The following is a 14,026-nucleotide window of genomic DNA, read 5'->3' on the forward strand; positions in this document are numbered from 1 at the left end:
AGTAAGAAATGAGAAGATTATTTAAACATATTAAGACTGAGTTATTCACAAGAAATAGAAGTTAAAATGTCCTTAAGAATTGTATGTTTAGAACACAAATAAGTGGTACTGGAGATATTAATATGAGAAAGTACTATGTTGCATTTACTGGGGAAAGAAAAGGTGTGAATATGTTGGAAAGAAAGAAATAACCAAGAAAAGAGGTAGACTGTAATTCTGATCATTTTCCCCCAGGCCTACTAAAATAGTCTATGTATTCATAACCCACAAATTGTCCTTTTCCTTTATCTTTTTGTTTTCAAATTCATGCCGGTCAACTTACATATAGTTATAATTCTTGTAAGTCCTGATTTCCAGAAGAATAAGGAAAAAGACAAGGACTTAGTAGTTAATGAGGTAATATGAGGTGAAAAACTAATCTGAAAAATAAGAAAATTAATTTGAAGTAAATAAATTACTATGTCAAAAAGCATAGATATAAGTGACTTATTCAGGAAAATACAGCAATGTCAAGAAAGAAATCCCTCACTACAGTAGATTTTCACATTCTGATATATTCTTTGGCTGATACGGATTAGAAAGAGGTGTCTAAGTATGCTCACTTAATGGCAATTACTGAAAATTGATAAAATAATGTATCCTTTTTATTCAACTTTAGGAGGAATGCAAAATCATTTTCCACAAATCTCATGAGGAGTAGATGATATGATGTCAACTGGAAAGGTAATAGTAAGAGGATCAGTCTGTGCAGCAAAATATCAGTGACAAACATTTGTGGATAAACATTTGTTTTTTACCAAAACGTAGCAGCTTAAAACAATATTATTACCCCCACAGTTCTGTAGGTCAAAAGTCCAGGCTGACTTGACTACTTTCTCTGCTTAGGGTCTCACAAAGTTGAGGCCAAGCCAGGTAAGCTCTTATTTGGAGTCTCTGAAGAGGAATCCAAAGAATCCACTTCAAAGCTCATCCAAAGTGTCTTCAGAATCCAGTTCCTTGTGGCCATAGGCCTGAGATCCCCATTTCCTTATCTACTGGTGGCCTGTATGAGCCCCCAAAGGCAATCCTTTGCACATAGCCTTCTACTTATTCAAGCTACCAATGGTGCCTTGAGCCTTTCCATGCTTCAAATTCCTCTGCTCTGCTGACTCCGGCTGGAAAAATAACTCTTTTTTTTTAAGGGTTCAGGTGTTTAAATTGTAAATACTTGGATAATCTGCTTTTTGGTCAACTCAAAACTAACTGATTGCTAACCTTAATTGCATTGACAAGTTCTCTTTGCCCTACAATATAACATAATCACAATCCCGGAAGTTAGAGAGAGAAACCATGGGTAGGAGGCTCCTTTGGGAATTCTGCCTACCATATGGAATATTTATTTTACTTTAATAATAGATTATTTAAATTTTCAAGATCTCTTGAATGTAACATTTTTTTTTGCGTTTTTATGGTTCTGCCATTCATATTTGTCCTATTGGCTTTATGAATCCCCTGGTCTCAGGTGTTAATTCTTACTTTTTGTTTGTCTGGTATCTCACTTTCCTGATGTAACTCAGAGATTTATTGGCTATTTATTTTTGTTTTTGAAAATACCTGTTCTGCAGGTGAGAGTCTATGATGGATGAAGGTGGTGCTGGTTTTCTAGATGCTGACAGACCCCGGTCAAGGTGGTTAGCAGTCCCTTGGAGTACTGCCTTACAACTTAGTCCAAGCATCTCACTCACTGCTTTAGTCTTTGACCAAAGGCCCTGATGAGCTAAGCCCAAGAAAGGGCAGGTTGTGAGGCTGCTCAAACTAAGCTGCGCTAAGGGACTCAGGTGACTCTCCCTCTAGCCTTGAGGCTCCTCCCAAATGTCTCTATTTAAGTACACTCTTCTCTTGTTTATGACCTTTTCCAGAATTGTTTCTCAGTATGTCTAACTTTACCTGCTTTCTAGCTTTCTGGAACTCCTCGACGTGGCATCCTTTCTTGTTTTATTGGAATATGGGGAAATCCTCTCATTTCATAGGATTTTGTATATATATATATACACATACATATTTATATTTCATATATTTGTTTATGTACATGTATATGTATATATATATTTATATTTCATATATTTATATTTTATATATTTATATGTATAAATATATATTCATATATATTTTATTGAAATTCGATTTGCCAGCATATAGTACAACACCCAGTGCTCCCCCTGTCAAATGCTCCCCTCAGTGCCTGTCACCCAGTCACCCCATCCCCCCACCCACCTCCTCTTCCACTGCTCCTTGTTCATTTCCCAGAGTTGGAAGTCTCTCACCTTTTGTCTCCCTCTCTAATTTCATAGGATTTTAAAAGAGTAAGAAGATTATCTTCTTGATTCTATTAATAGGGCATTCACTTGGTAAAAAAAAACACCTTAATATAGCAAGAGCTACAGAGATATATAAGATGTGATTCTTTGCTTTTGAGAACAAGAAATATTTGATAAATAATGAATTCACTCTTTTGAGCCTTACATTTAGTAAATACATATTCAATTTCAAGTTACCAGACATTGTGGTGCTTAGATAAAATGACAATAAATATGGGCATAGTCCCTGCCCCAAGAGAGGTTACAAACTAAATATGATATGCAAAATTAGACAAATATTTACAATTAGCCATGATAAGTAGCATGATAGGTGGAGAATAGCAAGTCACAGAAACACATCCGTAGGCTAGGTGGAGTGGGGGAGAGGATGACTGGGAAAGAACTGCTCTCCTAGTCTGAAAACACACAAACAAGAAAATAATTTGTCTGATAAGACTAATATTCTAGAGAGAGGTGTTTTCTCTGAGTTGAAGTGTCATTTTCGTAGTTGCATGAGTTTCTTTGGTTCTGGCCTTAATGTTACCAAATACTGAAGTGTTCCAGCAGGTTTTCAGCGAACCCTCAGATGAGAACTATATTCCCATTTAATCAGTTATGTGCCAAAGGTGATACTGATATGCATGATATCAAGTTTTTTCATCATATGACTTCCCATACAGAAAAGCAATTCATACATTCCTTCAGTAAGTTATTAAGTACAAGAGGATAATTATCTGCTAAGTTTTGTGTGGTTATATGAATATCTATGCTTATACATACAGCACATTTGACCATAAGAAAAAATAGAAACAAAAAAAAGAAAAAATGGAAACAAAAAAGAAACTTTGCCCCTAAAAATTTATTATAAATACCTTAATTATTTTGCTTCACCTTCAGTTTTTAAATAAAATAAAATTTTTGAATATATTATAGAATTCACTGAGAGCATCCCAATAGTTCTCAAAGGAATCAAATTATATCCTAACTATATGGCTGAAAAATAAAATCACAATTCCTTAGTGATCCATGAAAGGAAATACCTTTATAGAAGAATTTCATCAAGTAAAGGTTTTCTTTCCTTATTGAATCTGAGCTGTATTTAATCAAGGCCTGAGAAGCCTGCCAAGTTCCTTTTCTTATGTTTAACAAAAAAAAAAAAGGCCTCCAAAAATAGACTTCTGTTTCTTAGTACACTCTTACTCACTGACGTTTCAAATCTCAACTAATTTTGTACTTTAGCAGATTAATTCAAGTGGCGGGCAGAAAGAATATTCCATACACCTATAAAAAATAACACTAATTTAACAAGAATGATCACTTTGTATCCTGTGTATATTAAAAAAGGTAATAGATCATTTTAAATAGCTTTATTGATGCATAACCTATATACAAAGAACTGCACATATTTAACGTGTATAATTTGGTGAGTTTTGACATATGAAAACATCTGTAATACCATCACCACAATCAAGGTCATAGATATATCCAGCAGAGCTTTCTTGTGTCTCTGGCTGTGTGTGTGCACATGTGTGTGTATTAGTGTGGTAATAGCATTTAACATGATGTCTACCCACTATACACATTTTGAAATGAAACAGGTCTATTCTTTCGTCTTTGCTTGTAGGAATAGAAGATCCCTCTAGATGATTAAATATCCTGCTAAGAGTGTAAGCAATAAATTGGACTATCTCTTGATTACTTTTCACTGCCAAGTAAAACTTTGCTTCCTGTCACCCCACTAAAAGTATACTGGAATGAGATTGTAAGAATGCACCTAAATGAACATATGGCCAAATGAGCTCTGCAACAAAGGTAGATTAGTTACTGAGCCTTGCACAACAATAAATTGTATGTTTAACTGCCTGAAGCAGTAGTACATGTGACTTATTTTATGGCAATTATATTTATGGAACCAATTCAAACATGAAATTATCTAAGATATCTTTTTAAATAAAGAAATTGTGAGAATAAACTGCACACGTCCTCAGGGTTTGGTTTAATCTTGCAAAAATGGATTGACTGTTCCTGTATTTTTTCCCCCTCATAGGAGGAATATAATTGCTTAAGCAGGTGTCAAACTTAATAAGCAAAAACCATGCCATGGGTCTTCCCAAAAAGAATATTATCTCTCAAAAGGATAAAAAACAGTTGTATTCACAAATAACATTACAGCAAACCATCACAAAGGGAGTAACATTTGAATCACAGAATGCTTTGGTAAGGCTTATTTCATCATATTCCATCTATCTATCTTAAGCCATTAATTGTAAGATGGACTATTATTTTACCATTTATATGATCATTAAGGAAAAAATGCTCCCAATTAAATGATGACTTAGTGTTTTAACAACAGTCTTACTTGATGCCCAAAATAGGCACATTAACTTTTCATCTACTCTGGGCTTTTAGCAATGGCCCCTGCCCTCAGCAGCACCGTGGTGAGCAATATTCTACTACCAATCTCAACCACAAAAGTTAAACATCTTCTCGAGGGCATCTTTCTTTCTAAGATCCTATAAACATTTGGTGGTTGTTTTCAAGAAAAGTGAGGAATTATGGTCATTTCGCTAATGGTTAATGTTTCACAAATACCAAATTTACTCTCCATTGATCACTTTTCATGGTGTCCTGAAATAGACTAACTTTTCATTTAGTGCCAAATCATAGAGTAATTCTTTAAAGACATTTTATAAGGCAATTAAGCTTAACCTGTGCTGTAACAACATTGCATATGATTCTATTAAAGAGAAGAATATATGGTTATAGATAAACCTGCCCACATGCAAGTAATGAAAACATAACTGCCAACTGGTCAAAGTGATTGCAAGCAATTATAGTTCACATCTCAACTGCACATCAACACACGTGCACACACACACACACACATAGCTAAAAAGTAAAATATGATGAAAAATGTATGCCGAGCATCTTACTTTGGTTCATCTGAAGTTCTTTATAATAAATTTTCATCCTCGCTCCTAGAATTTGTTGTTATTCTATTATAAACAAAACTTTTATCTCAAATCCCTGTCTTTCCCTTTGGGCTACCATAACAAAATGCCAGTGACTGGTTGATTTAAGAAAAGAAATGTATTTTCCAGTTCTGGAGGCTACAAGTGCCAAATCACAGTTTGGCAGGATTGGTGTCTGGTGAAGATTCTCTTCCTGAATTACAGATGGGGCCTCCTTTTTATGCCCTCACTTGGCCTTCCCTAGGTGCACGTGCCTGGAGAGGGAGCCTTTTCCTTTTTTTTTTTTTTTTTTTTTGTTAGATTATTTATTTATTTATTCATGAGAGACACAGAGAGAGAGAGGCAGAGACACAGGCAGAGGGAGAAGCAGGCTCTGTGCAGGGACTCTGTGCAGGCTCTGTCCCTGACATGGGACTCGATCCTGGGTCTCCAGGAGCACACCCTGGGCTGAAGGCAACGCTAAACCTCTGAGCTACCCAGGCTGCCCGGGAGCCTCTTCTTATGAGGATACCAATCCTATCCAATTCTATCAGATCATGGGCTCAGCCTTATGATCTTGGTTAACCTTATTCCTTCCTCAGAAACTTCACCTCCACATACAGCCACAATGGGGGTTAGGGCTTCAACATATGAATTTGAGAAGAGGAGCACAAAATTCAATTCATAACACCACTGCTAGTTTAAAAGTTCTACTTCCCCGGTAACTGTAATGTAATGTAATAGCAAGAAATATTGATATGTTTCTAATGCTCAATAGGATTAATAATAAGAAAACTTTTCCCCAAAACCAAATATTTATCTCAGCCACTTCTACTTAGGTGAAGTACAGTTTGTTTAATTCAAGATCAAATTGAAAAATAAATTATTATAAGACACCATATGGTTGACAAGGGTCACAAACTGACATTTGCTTCTCTTGGAACTTGTATGTAGCTAAAACCATCTAAGACCTCTGTTTTTGTTAAGTACTGGGCAGTGCAGAGGCCCGGCTCTAAAAAACTTAAGTCAAGAAGACAATAATGCTTTCTTCCTACAGGCAGCCCACTCCATAGAGAAAAAGGGAAGAAAAAAAATAAATGACTTACACATGCCAATTTCTCCTTCTGGCATCATATATCAGATAAAGAAGTGGAAAGACCAGAAGTCATACTCTAGTGTAGTTGCTTCCACATGACAAGAAACAACATCAGAAGGAAGAAAAATGCATGCCTTCCCACAGACCTAAAACAAAATTTTAAACATTTTATCTGTAATGTTTGGTGCCAATAATTAAGACAAAATACCAAAACAAATTGAAATATCAGTATTACCAGATGAAGGAAGATCATAGAGAATCACTGAACTAATATAGAATCTCTACACAACTCTGTTGTTTGATACACCTACAGAATTCCTGTTGCAGAGGGCATGCGTGGTGTTTTTCTGTTTTTGTTTTTGTTTTTTGTATCCACCATCCAGACTTTGTAATTAGACTCTCAATTTTCTTTTGGGAAAATCCCCTTCCCTTATGGCCTGAAATCTCAGAAAATGTCAGTTAAAGTGACCAAAAAAAATGCTCATATAAATATATAAATCAAATATTAGAGACTCCTTTTAAGGGCTTTTGAATCTTAAGCAGGCTTCCACAGGAGAAAGCAGCCCTGAAGGGATGCTACCCAGATTCCATCACCTGTTCTAGCTTTTTCAAAGCTAGGTTGTTTAGCTTTTGCTTTGATTCTTTAATTATTCTGCAAATTTTAATTAATTTTTAAATTAATCTATGCTTAAATACTTCTATTGATAGAAACCAATTATCTCATCTAATATTTGTCTTTATATGTTAAATATACCCCCTCTCTTTTTTTTAGAACTGAAACTTAAATCCTGTAGCTTCCTACTTTAGTTTGACTTCTTTTTTTTTTAAATGTTTTATTAATTCACTAGAGACACAGAAAGAGAGAAACACAGGCAGAGAGAGAAGCAGGCTCTATGCAGGGATCCCAACGTGGGACTCGATCCCGGGACTCCAGGATCATGCCCTGAGCCAAAGTCAGATGCTCAACTGCTGAGCCACCCAGGCATCCTTAGTTTGACTTCTAAAAGAAGAGAAAAAGAGATCTAGATTTTCTTCCATACTGTCATTCTTTCAAATTATTGAAATCATGTTCTTTTCCATATTGGTTCCATGTAAGTCCCTAAACACTTTGTTATAGGACATAATTTATAAATATACCAACCTTTTGTAATATTTACTAACCTTACTACTCTGAAATTGAAGTGTACAGAATTGACTATAATGTTTTATATGTGCTTAATTGAATACAGACAAAAGTGAGACTAATAACTCCTCTATGTCTCAGGTTCTCCTTCAGTGGGCTTATGTCCCATGAGTAGAAGCCAAATTATGCTAGAGGATGCTTTTGAATATAACAACGTATTATTATTTGTATATGTAACACATAATTATTTTAGGGGGCATCTTGGTGGCCCAGCCAGTTAAGCATCTGACTCTTGATTTTGGCTCAGGTCATGATCTCAGTATCATGAGATCAAGTCCTCAGTTGGGCTTTGCACCTCAGTAGGGAGTCTACTCAAGATTCTGTTTCTCCTTCTCCTTCTGCCTCTCCTCTCCATGCTCTCTCTCTCTCAAATAAAGAAAAAAATCTTTAAAAATATTCTTTCAAATATGATATTCTCTCAAATATGCTACTGAGTGAAATAACTTGATATCTTCACTTGTATAGTTGTTTTCTATTCCTAAGTGAAATAATTTTACCTATTCATTTGTACAGTAAATATTTTTAGGTTGGAATTTACCCAAAATACAAAATAAAAGAACAAAAGAGGTTAATGGGAAAAAAAGTTGTAATGAATTAAGAACAGGAACAAATGAGAGGTAGAAATGATAACTAAGAAGTTTAATATAATAAGCTCTATAAAAATATGCTTGCTACTTCTCTCATCTTCTTTAAAGAATAATATTATATAAATAATAATTACAAAGTGTCACTGAGTTTTTAATGTAGACAAATGTAATATGAATAGCAATATTAGCCGGAGTACCAAGTTAGTGTAAATCTGAAGTAGATTCTGCTGTTAAGTTGCATATGGCAAGCCATAGAACAATCATTAAAAAGGTAACAAAAATAGTAAAACATCATTAAATAACTAAAATTTTACACTACAAGATCTTTATGAAATGCAAAAGAATATAGTAAATTAGTAATACAGAAAGAAAAAGAATAACATGAGAAATAGAGAACAAAAAGTAAAGCGGTGTGGCAATTTGGCAAGAAAAAGAAATAGAAGGTCTCCAGATTGGAAAGGAAGAACTAAAATGGTTTCTATTTGCAGATGGCATAATCTTGTATACAAAAGATGCTGAGGAACACACACAAACAGAAATACTATTAGAACTAATAAGCCAGTTCAGTAAAGTCAGAGATAAAAGTCATAGATTAAAAGTTATGAAGATATAAATGCATAAAATTTGTACTCATATACTAGCAACGAACAATTCAGAAACAAAAATTAGGAAAATAATTCCATTTAGAATATATCCAAAAGAGTAAATTATTTATCAATAAATTTAACAAAAGATATACAAACTCATACTCTCAAGCTACCTCTGTAATAATGAGACTAGGTGTGATTATCTTTGGATTTATACTGCTCGGAATTTGTTGAGATTCTTATATCTATACATTAATCTTTTTCATCAAAATTGTGAAATTTAAGCCATTATTTCTTCAATATTTTTCTTTCCCTTTCCTTCTTTATGAAACTCACAATACATGTGACTTACTGTATTTAATGTTTCTCTGTCATTCATCCTCAGATTAGATAATATCTATTGATCAAATTTCAAATTCACTGATTTACTCCCCTGATATCTTTTATCTTCTGTTCAGCAGTTGTAATGGATTTTCATTTTTTTTTTTGGCTACTGCAATTTAAAGTTTACAATTTTTGTGTAATCTTTTCTTAGTTTTAATCTCTCTACTGTTAAATAATTCAAACATATTTTGAATCAACAACAAAAGCTATAGTGATGCTCAAAAATATTTGTTTAACCCAAAAGAATACAGTACAGGAGGAACTGATAGAAAAACAAAAAAATGAAACATACAAAGTCAATGTTTTTATTGCAATCTGTACAACAGCCAGTAACTTGAAAATACAGTTAAAAAATCTACAGAGAAATTAACATGGTGCACTTAGAAGTATTTATTTAACATAAAATGAGGTAGTAACAGAAAGACAGAACAAAAAAAGCAGGAGATATATAGATAATTAATACCAGAATAGCACATATAAACCCAACCATATCAATAATCATATTAAATGTGAATGGACTAGTCACTTCAATCCAAAGGCAGAGATTATTTGACTGGATAAAAAGCATGACTTTCCTAAATACTCTCTACATATATATGTACTTTATATTCAAAGACAGAAATAGGTAGAAAGATAGAAAAAATATATCTTCTACAAATAGAATCTATAACATAACCGGAGTGACTCTGTTAATATCACAGAAAGTAGACTTGTATTTCTTGCAGAAATACTCTTAAAGAGGGACAGGCCATAAAGATAAAAGGGTAAATACATCAAGAAGATAGAAGAAGATATGACAATTATGAATATATATGCGCCTAACGGCACATAATATAAGAATTACAAATGTCTTTACACCTAAATACTCCTTCTCTGGAAAGGAAATGAGATGAATTTTGCAATCTCTCTACCCTTATGTCCTTGTGCTGTGAGCTCTTTACAATGAAGGAAAATATTTTCCTCTGCTAACATCTGACAAGTGTGATTTCATAAACAGTTTGCTAAAAAAAAAAAAGAATACAGAAGCAACTAAGTATTGAAACTGTGTCCCAAAGTCATAAGCATAAATGAAGAAACCATTTCCTTTTAGCTGATTTGGAAATGTTTGGTTCACAAGGAGACCTATTTATATGATTTATGTGGGATTTTGAACCAACAGTTAAAACATGTAGTTTTTTGGTTCATGCATGATATTATTTCTCATTTTCATGTGTTAGGAGGATTCACTCTGCTTAAGCTGAGTCTGAACTATACCAGGAAAATTGTATAGCTTGGGATTTCACAATATGGCCCACTGATTTTTTTTAGGGAGCTTGTAGATTTGTAGTCATGAAAAGACCCAGCTTTAGAGAGTTATAAGCTACCTCATTTTGAGTTCTGCCTGCCTAAATGAAAGAATATGTTTAGCTGATCTTTAATATCATATATTTTTGTGAAAATGAATGTTATTAATTTATTCTTCTAGCTAGTTTTGGCTAGGACCATTTTTAAAAAATGAAACTTTTGGGGAGTGCAGGGTGATGTGAAGCACAACACATTGTCAGAAGTCTGCTTTGAGACCCAGGCAAGTAATCTTGTGTTGTTTGTTCTAGTCTCTTGACATGGAGCTAATTTTCTCAGTAATAGCTGCAATGGAAATAACAAATATAAAAGCTTCATTTCCCCATCCTTCAAAAAGCCTTTTAGCCTACTTTGAAATCCCCAAAGAATATCTAGAAAAATACCTATCAACTGAAAAATGTCAAAGCTAATGCTCTGCTTCAAAATTAAAGCATAGAGAAAAGGGTTGCAATACAGCTAACTCTGATTTTTCTGACGCATTCCTGCTTGTGTTAATTCAAAAGGGTTCATTCTACTGCTAAAGGAAGTCACACAGTTTGCTCCCACTTCTGCACACACTGTATCTTTTTTTGTAAATAATAGAGTAAGAATATAGGAATTGGGTGCATAAAATGGACAGGTTCCCAGCTCTATGTTTCTTGAAGTATATTAAGCAACTTTGGAAGTTGCATTGATATTTCAGATCAAGCACCATGGCTTATTTATGCATTAAAGGGATCACATGTTGAAACAGAATCTGAAGGTTCTGAAGTGTAAGTCCAAAGTAAGTGTCCCAGCATCTTAGGAATGCCGATTATAAAATACCAGATCTCAAAGTTAAGTAAAATAGTGACCATCTAGATTGTCTCAGCTTAAAGATTTACTTTATTTCAATTTCTTTCTTTTTGTTAAAGGTTTTATTTATTAATTCATGAGAGATACAGAGAGAGAGAGAGACAGAGACATAAGCAGAGAGAGAAGCAGGCTCCTAACTTCAGGAGCCCCATGCGGGACTCAATCCCAGGACCCCAGGATCACACCCTGAGCCCAAGGCAGACGAGTGGCTCAACCACTGAGCCACCCAGGCGTCCCACTTTATTTCAGTTTCTAAAGCATCCCTCCTAGGAGTGCCCTAGTCTTTGGTGTTTCTGGCCATGGAGGCCATATATTCAAATTCTGAGTTAGCCTTGAGAGAGGAGCAAAACGTTTAAGCATTTTAGAATTCTGCATTCTCACTGCAGACTCTAAGTGGTAATGGTGTCACAACTCTCGCTCACCTTAGCTGGTGTTTGGACACTGCGGTCTGCTCAAAGAGCCTTGGATGTCTTTTTTCCCTTTTGTGTATCTGGGGGCTGGGGGAGGTGCGGGAACAGGGAGTGGTCACATTTTGTGCTTTTATTTCCAAAATTCAGCCTGTGCAGTTCGTCTCCAGAGAAGTGTCCTTACACTACTAGAGCTCCCCTGCTTGTCTTGTACAAAGATCAAGAAGCACCTGGGATTTATATCTCCCTCATCTCAGGTCAGAACAAGAGTGAGGCGTGACCTACATTTCAGAAATCCCTTGCAAGTTCAGGCTGGAGCCAACCTTTGCAAGACTTTGCCGCAATGGTACCTCGTTTAGATTATCCATTTCCTACTCTTTCCTGTCCTGCGTTACATACTCTCAGTCAGCTGACCATGAAGTATTTTCATTTATTATTTTTTATTTTTTTATTTTTTATTTATTTATGATAGTCACACACACACACACACAGAGAGAGAGAGAGAGAGAGAGAGAGACGCAGAGACACAGGCAGAGGGAGAAGCAGGCTCCATGCACCAGGAGCCCGACGTGGGATTCGATTCCGGGTCTCCAGGATCCCGCCCTGGGCCAAAGGCAGGCGCTAAACCGCTGTGCCACCCAGGGATCCCGAAGTATTTTCTTAATAAATGTCTCACCTGTCAATTTTCATCTTGGGGTCTGCTTTGGGGAATCTCAACCCATGACACAAACTAGTACCTTGAGATGGTTCCACCCTAATCAAAAGACCAAAGGCATTTTGGTGGGAGTTAGAGGAAGCAGACAATGGGCTAATGTTCAGCTCCTTAAGGACAACAAAGGTGCGGGTATTTTTTGCTGTCATGTATCTTACTCTGCATCCCACTTTCAACTGCACTCTTTTTGTCCTTCTTCAAGATACTGTGCCTCTAAATTCCCCTTAGAATTCCCTTGGGGGAATATCATCCTTCATCTGCTTTCCTTCCATGGACACTTAGTTGTTCACTCTTCTGGCCAGAACTTGGGACAGTCTCCTCTTGTCATATAAAGTAATTCTAGAAAGAAGCTCTTCATAATTGTTATGTATTACTCATCTTATATATTTATATGTACATGAAAATACCAATAGCATCTATATTTAAAGAAAATCATTAAGATAAAAATACTTAGTCTCTATCCTAAAGAAAGGTAAAATATTCTTAGTATAATAAAACAAATTCATGAAGTAGAACCTTTCAAATGTCATAAGAAATGCGTGAACAAAGTGCTATGAATGTTCAAAGAGAGAAAAAGAACTATGTGGCAGGCATTTTTGCATATTGTTTCATTTAGTGTTAAGTTAGATGATATAAAGTCCTGGCTCCCACTTTCCATGCATAAGTAAGTGAGCTAAAATAATTTAAGTACATGTCTGAGACACGTAGCAGGTACATACCAAATCTACAAATGAAGATACTACTTTTTGCATCCAAAGCATATGCCCTTTCTTCTACATTACTTGAACAAAATGCAGCAGAAAGGGGCGCCTGGATGGCTCAGTTAGGCATCTGCCTTCAGCTTGGGTTGTGATCCCTAGTTCCTGGGATTGAGGCCCACACCAAGCTCCCTCCTCAGCAGGGAGTCTGCTTGTTCTGCTCCTTCTGTCCCTCTCCCCACTCACGTTCTCTTTCTCTCAAATAATTAAATAAATAAATAAATAAATAAATAAATAAATAAATAAATAAAATCTTATTAAAAATATAGAAGAGGATGCTTGAAATTTAAGCTATATTTAGGAAGTTGGGTAATAGATATTTATATCAATTGAGCTACCTACTTTAAAAAAAGATTTTATTTATTAGAGAGAGAGAGAGAGAGCATGAGCAAGGGTAAGGACAGAGGGAGAAGCAGACTCCCCCCTGGGCAGGGAGCCTGATACGGGGCTCAATCCCAGGGTCCTGGGAACATGAGCTGAGCTAAAGGCAGATGCTTAAAGGACTGTGTCATCCAGGCACCCCTGAGCTACCTACTTTATCTCTATTATTCATTTTTACATGAACCTTATAGAGTCGATATTATACCATTTATGGATTTAAAAAAGAAATTCAGATGAAATAATACTTGCTCACACTCACACAGGTATTAAGTGACACAGATAACTTTAATCCCCAGTCTTTAATTCCAAACTCTGATACTTTACCCAATTTTGGAGGATTGTATAGAGACTGAAAGGTCAGTCTACCAGAGTAAGTGAAGAGTAGGGGCAGAAAAACAGAGCAGGGAACTCTGAATGTATGTAGGGTGAGGGCGTGTTGCAGTTTGGTTAGGGTATCTGATAAACAAAG

Source organism: Vulpes vulpes, chromosome 13 (genome assembly GCF_048418805.1).
Source record: "Vulpes vulpes isolate BD-2025 chromosome 13, VulVul3, whole genome shotgun sequence".
NCBI lineage: Eukaryota > Metazoa > Chordata > Mammalia > Carnivora > Canidae > Vulpes > Vulpes vulpes.